General features: G+C 32.0%; 1 non-coding gene across 1 annotated transcript; it reads right to left on the bottom strand.

Moving 5' to 3' along the window:
* Nucleotides 1-6,588: 6,588 nt before the first annotated feature.
* On the bottom strand, nucleotides 6,589-6,692 carry LOC126009758 (U6 spliceosomal RNA). The gene has a single exon (XR_007495969.1). It is a non-coding gene; the product is annotated as a U6 spliceosomal RNA (small nuclear RNA).
* Between the last annotated feature and the right edge of the window lie 220 nt (nucleotides 6,693-6,912).

The following is a 6,912-nucleotide window of genomic DNA, read 5'->3' as shown; positions in this document are numbered from 1 at the left end:
AAGAGGTGCGCTGAGTACTAAGTATAGTACTTGTAAGGAAAGGGAACTAATAGGTCAAATTTTGGGTATGTATGGGTTTCGTGTCTTGAGTACTGACCATTGTGTTAGTGAGGTCTATCTATATAGGTGTTTACCCTTTTCAGTTTTGTCCACAGCACCCTATATATTAGCTTTCCTTTCACATAGAGGAGGTAACCATGTGGTTTTTATTTGACATAGATTGAATTGATGATAGTGAGGAAGAGGAGGTGGAAGAAGAGGGAGACAAGAAGAGAGAATAGGAAAAACAAAACAAAAGAAACCAACAATCAAACACCAACACCAACAAAAAATACGAAGTAATGAGAAGAGAGGGTATAAGAGCAAGGGCGTGTTAGTTTGGTTGAACGTGTTTGATGCTTAGGCCCTGTGGTAAAAATCTGTAGGTCTCAGTTGTTGCTTCAGTGATCTGCTGGTCATGTGCTTCAGGTCCTAAAAGAAGGCATAATCTAGAGATAAAGGGCATGTTAAAGAGTTTTATCTGGCCATTTTCATGATTCAAGCAGAGTATGGTGCCTCGTGTGACTGAGCACCGAGGTACCACCATAGAATGTTCACACTTTGTATCCAGGAACCCCTATGGACAGAAAAACTGAGAGGTTATTTGAAATGTGGTAAGGTTAAGGCATTCAAATATAATGTATTGAAGTGTTTCCGTTGGACTCAGTAATTTCCCATCATAATCTTTACCTGTAAAGAATGGAAATTACTTTAAAAAAAAAAAAACTCTAACTTCCCCTCTCCCGTTTTTGTAAAAATCATTACTTATGAAAAGGGGAAAACTGAAAGACAGTATATAAGAAATTGAGCTACTTTCAGCTACTTTTAAATTTAGCATAGGTAAAAAACAAAAAGTAAAATGGGTCAAATCATTTTTTTTGCATGTGTCTGTTTCTTTTAGATCATTTTTATCAACCTTTTTTCTTTTTTGTTACCTATCCTAATTGTATAATAATTGTGATTTTTTTTCCTATCAAGATACTCCTTAATGTTCTTTTATTATTTAGGATGAAAGAAAACTTAGCCTTGAGAAAAACAGATATGAAGTTTTATATATATATATATATATATATATATATATTTAATTTGTTGTCAATGTATTAATTGAACAGTTTCTTTGTTAAATTTGACTTTATATTATTAATTCAAAATGCTACCATACATATTTATAGAATATCTTAGTTTTTTCATTTTCAGACTTTGTCAGAACTCTACTTTTACACTTTTATTATCTGTGGAAGAATAAAAAGATCAGCCCAAGTCCCAGAATAGGCTCTTGTACTAAATTATAGAGATGGATTTGCGGTGTAAAAGAGGACGAATTATATTAAGCAGTTTATTTATGTACTAAAGTGCATTAAACAATTTGTAATTAGTTTGGGCAACTAAACTAATTATGCCCAATCTCTGACTTATAATTTACTGTTCTATTTCTTCTATTAAGGAATAATTAAATTAATTCTTTAATAGAATAATTATATTTTTCTTTCTTATACAAATAAAATGATGGTGTTATGATTTACAGTAATTGCCAAAAAATAAGTTCACAGAAATTAATATTGAAGCCTAGTATGTCCAATAGAAAAACAATATAGGCCTTGAATATAACCTACCAGGTTTAATCCTCAGAGTCCTATATATATGCCTGAATAGAGAGCCAGAATTAAGCACAATCATCTAAATGAGATTTTAAAATAAAGAAAGATAGTGAAGGAAGGAAGGAAGGAAGGAAGGAAGGAAGGAAGGAAGGAAGGAAGGAAGGAAGGAAGGAAGGAAGGAAGGAAGGAAGGAAGGAAGGAAGGAAGGAGGGAGGGAGGGAGGGAGGGAGGGAGGAAGAAGAAAGGGAAGGAGGAGAGGAGGGAGGGAGAAAGGAGGGATGGAGAGGGAGGGACGGAGGAAGAGAGGGAAGCAGAGAGGGAGGGGGGAGAAAGGAAGGGAGAAAGGGAGGGAGGGAGGAAGGCATTTTCTTTATATCCAGTTATTTGGTAGTTGTGAGTAAACTGAGAGTATTAAAAATGGCTTTTCATGTGAATTGCAGATTAATCAGAGATTAACAAAAACATTTTTTCATTTGGGCATATTTGCAAATGGGATGTAGATATACTTAAACTTAAAATGATAAAGGATTAGTTATGTGAATTGGTTTATTAGTTGTGTGTATTGACTTGCTTGAAACATAAGACTCTATAATTAATGAAAAATCATTGAATTAAGGAACCTGCTTAATTTGGTCAAGTAAAATTTTAATAAAAGTAGTGAGAAACACAAAGTGACCCTGTGTTTGTTCAAATTACAAGAAAATAAATGCTTATATTAATCAGAATTTTAATAACTAATCCCAAATCATTGGAGTTTCGGTAGAATTTAGAAGGCTAGTTTAACACATTTAAATAAATTTACTGATTCTTTATAGAGAGACAATTTGAGAAAAATTGTACTAGGCATATATATAGATATATAATATATATACACATACCCATAAATAGGTGATTGATAGATAGAGGATAGATAGATAAATAGGTATATATATATGTATATATATATATGTTTATATGTAGGTAGACATGTAGGTAAGTAGATATGTAGATAGATCAAAATTGAATATCTATGTGTGTAAAGCCTGCCATGCTATTGACTTAAAATTGCCTAGTTTTTATTATTACTAAAAATAGGTATTTAAATAAAAAGACATACTTTTCGACCATTTAAATTAGTAAAGATTAAATGCTAAGTCGATTGTACAAATGGAATTAAGCGCTGTCTTATTTCATCAATAGGATATAATTTCTAAATTTACTAGCTAATTCTGAATTGCTCTACTTGAAACATTTTGAAAATAAATAATTCATTTCAACTTCCTTTCCTAATTAGTTCAGCCTTTTTCAATGGACACAAACATTTTAGAGGTCATGATTATTTTTACCTACATTTTAGAGCATGTTTACCTATGTGCTACCTAAATTCTTAGGTTTTAATTTCATCATAATTATTAAAGCTTTCTAAATGCCACTGGATGTAGATTACTGCCAAGTAAGTTAGTCTTATTCTCAGCAGCCTTGGATTTTGATGTACTACAGAAAGTAGTATTCAGTTAAGGCCAAAGTCATTTATTTCATGGGGCTAGTTTACAACACACTTTATGCAGGAGGAACTGGATATTGATAAAACAACAACAAAAAATACATTGACACAAATTTCTTTCTAGCATTTACTTTGTAATTACTTCACCAAACTTTAAAAATCTTTTTTTAATAATACCCTCCGATTGATTTTCTATGTAGAATAGTATATCATGTAGACTAATTCTAACTTAAATTCTTCATTTCCATAAATTGAAATTTTATGAAGTACTCTAGTTTGATTAAATTTTTCCTCAGAAAATGTATATAGTATATATATTTTACAAAGGTAAATTTTGTAAAATTTCTGATTCTGTGCTCAGAGTTCACTACTGGTGAACTCTGCTCAGTGGACCATATATATAGGATTGGATGTATGCAGAACATATATATGTGTGTGTTTATATATATGTATATATATAGGGTTGGTTGCATGCAGTGCAATAACCTTACCATTATATTAACTTACTATTTAGAAATCCAAAATTTTTAAACTTAATTTTGTGATTCAAACATAGCCAAAAGAATGTGCTAAAAATGAATGCAAACTTTGGATTTGTTTTGTTTCCTTTATCTATATTTTGGTTCATTCAGAAGAACAATTAAAATAAAAGTTTGACCTCATTTAATAACATTGGCTTCTCTTATGTTTTGATAGACTTATGTATTTCACATGAGTGCTTTTCTTTTCTCTGCTCTATAGTTCAATTCCAATGAAGAGTAGTATTGGTTGCATTTAGTGCCAACTTCAGTATAGCTAATGAGTTAGATATGATTGGGCTTTGGAGTGCATCTACTCTTCTCAGCTTTTACATTACTTCCTTTTCATTGAAAAATCTCTGGGGCCTACTGTCCATACAATTTCCAAATCTCTGTCTTTTCATATATCCTTAAAGCTTGAGTTTTCAACAACATAAATCAATGTAGAAATATTATAAAATAAATAAAAAATATAGTTGGCATGGATCCCATTTATTTATAAATAAATATTCAATAGATGTGGTCATCTAATTTTTAAATTATTAATTTTGTAGATGTAGCATCTCATTGAGCTGTAAATAAATTTTGGTTTCAAAGGCACTATTCAAGACTTCTTAAATTATGTTAATGACTAAAATCTGTACATTTATAATTGCAGTTCCACAACTAAATTTTCCTTACTTTAATTATATGTGTAGTGACTGTCAATTGGCTAACATGAAAGTCAATCTATTTTAAAATAAGAGCAAAAAGGAAAAAACTAAACCTATTAAATTGATCAGCAGGCTAAATAGTTAATCATTATTTTCTTATAAAATATGATTGGCATTTTATAAGACATAAATCACTCACAGATATGCTATTAAATAAAATCAAAATATATTTTGGTGTAGAATTTGGACCAAATGAGCATATTAAATTACTAAAACAATCCCATATTACCATTTCATATGCAGTTTCTAAAATATATTTATGGGCTGGTTTGATAGCACAGTGGTAGGGTGTTTGTCTTGCATGGGGCCAACCTGGGACTGACTCTGGTTCACTTCCTGGCATCCCGTATGATCCCCTGAGCAGGAGTGATTTCTGAGTACAGAACTAGGAGTAACCCCTGAGTGCTGCTGGATGTGCCCCCTCCCAAACATAAACAAAACAAAACAGAAAAGATTTAAGAACTCTTCCCTTTATCTATTTACTTACTCCATGTAGTAATGCATAACTCATTTTATTATTTTAGCATACCCATCATCATTCATTTTATTCAATATATAATCATTTGAAACATTGACCAAGAACTTGAGGCAGCTTAGAATGATAAAGTTAAATTCTTAAGATCTGGTATTATAGAAATATACCATAGCTTTAAAAAAAGAGCATTCATAGATTGACTAAGAGAAAACTTAAAAACTAAAAAATGTTGCTTACAAATTTGAAGAGAAAATTTACTTATATATTCAGAGGTAAACATTACTAAAAGATGAGTCAGTTAAATTAGTTGCTCCAGATAATCAAACAAAGCCTTAAGCAACATCTCCATTCACAGATGAGGAACAATATCAGTTCAGAGCAAATATCAGGAACACTTTAAGGAAATTTATGTAACCAGAGTAAGTTTCTGCAATAAGCTTATGGTGGTTGAAGCATATGTGTGATTATGGTACCAGTGATCAAACTAGGGGCCAACCATGCAAGACAAGTGCTTTACAACTGAGCTACTCTCACCTGATCTCTAGTTAGTATTTTTCGGTTTCCAATCACATATTTTTTATATGGATCTTTAAAAAGGTTTACATTTAAAAGGAAAACTTTCCTAGCTTTAGATCATTGGTAACTGGTACTTTAATCTGTCAGTGGTGTTTTAAGAGTGAGACATTGAAATGTTCAAATTGGTTCTTAAAGTCACTTTGATGAGAACATTTATGCTGGAACCGGATATCAGATACTTTCAGAGTACAGAATCTTTTCTCCTACATTGGATTTTAACATCTACAAATTATAAGAAATATGCAACCAAACTCGTATTTTTTGTTTGTTTGCTTTGTTTGGAGGCCACACCTGGTGACGCTCAGGGGTTACTCCTAGCTATGCACTCAGAAATAGCTCCTGGCTTGGAGGACCATATGGGACGCCATGGATAAAACCATAGTCAGTCCTAGGTCAGCCTCATGCAAGGCAAACGCCCTACTGCTGCTTCACCGGTCCGGCCCCAACTAGTAATTTTTTTTTTTAAGTTTGTAACTATTAAGTAGAATTTAAATTTTTTCTTGGTGAAGATGGTGCCATCATCATTTCCTTGTTCGGTTTTTACTCCAGGATTTTAGCTTAGGTTACAATATTTTCTTTCAATTTACTATCTTACTACATTTTATTATTTATCCATTGTTTCTCTTCTTGCTGTCAATCTCTAAAATTTGCCATTATCCTTATTTAGATCACCAGAATTATAAATAGTTCTATTCCCTGGAGTGTATGGTGGGTAACCAAAGTACTGCTAAACTGATGTAATTAGAAAGCCAGGCATTTTGAAATAAAGAGCAATATGGAAGAATGTGAAGTAAATTTTTTTCCTCATGGTTATTTTTGGTTTTTAAAGATGTAATTTAAAATAAACTTGTGTCTTGGGTCTTTATTGTTTCTGTGTTTTGAGTACATTTCAAACACTTCTGAAAATAAAATAATCTCAGGCCTATAAAATTAGTTTGTTTGTTTATTTTGGGGCTACACCTGGCAGCATTTAAAAGATACTCTTGGACTCTGCATTCAGAAATTATTCCTGGCAGGCTCAGAAGACCATATCTATGCTGGGGATCGAACTCAGGTCAGCTACATGCCATACAAATGCCCTATCCATTTTTCTAGTTTTATGGTTGCATATGGTAGCATTCATGGCTCAGGCCTAATGCCAAATTAGCAAATCAAAACAGTGATTATAAATCTGTCCATGTATTTTTTTTATATGGAACACTTCATGAATCTGCATGTCATCCTTGTGCAGGGGCCATGCTAACCTCTGTATTGTTTCAATTTCAGTATATGTGCTGCCAAAGTGAGCACATATCCCTATATTTTTTTAAAATTCATTGAACTATGTAGTGTTGCTTCATATATCAGAACAGATAATAACAGTCATTTTGTGCAGGAATATTTAGTTACATTTAATTAAAAATAAAATACTATTAAATTCTTCATAATGTTTAATCTGAAGGGATGCATCAGGAACTGGATAAAAGAATACATGAACTAGATAGGGAAGTCAAGGCATATGTCTTACTTA

This window comes from Suncus etruscus, chromosome 5, assembly GCF_024139225.1.
Source record: "Suncus etruscus isolate mSunEtr1 chromosome 5, mSunEtr1.pri.cur, whole genome shotgun sequence".
In the NCBI taxonomy this organism is placed as follows: Eukaryota; Metazoa; Chordata; class Mammalia; order Eulipotyphla; family Soricidae; genus Suncus; species Suncus etruscus.
Note: the sequence above shows the minus strand (reverse complement) of the source record. Positions and strands in the feature narration are given on the sequence as shown.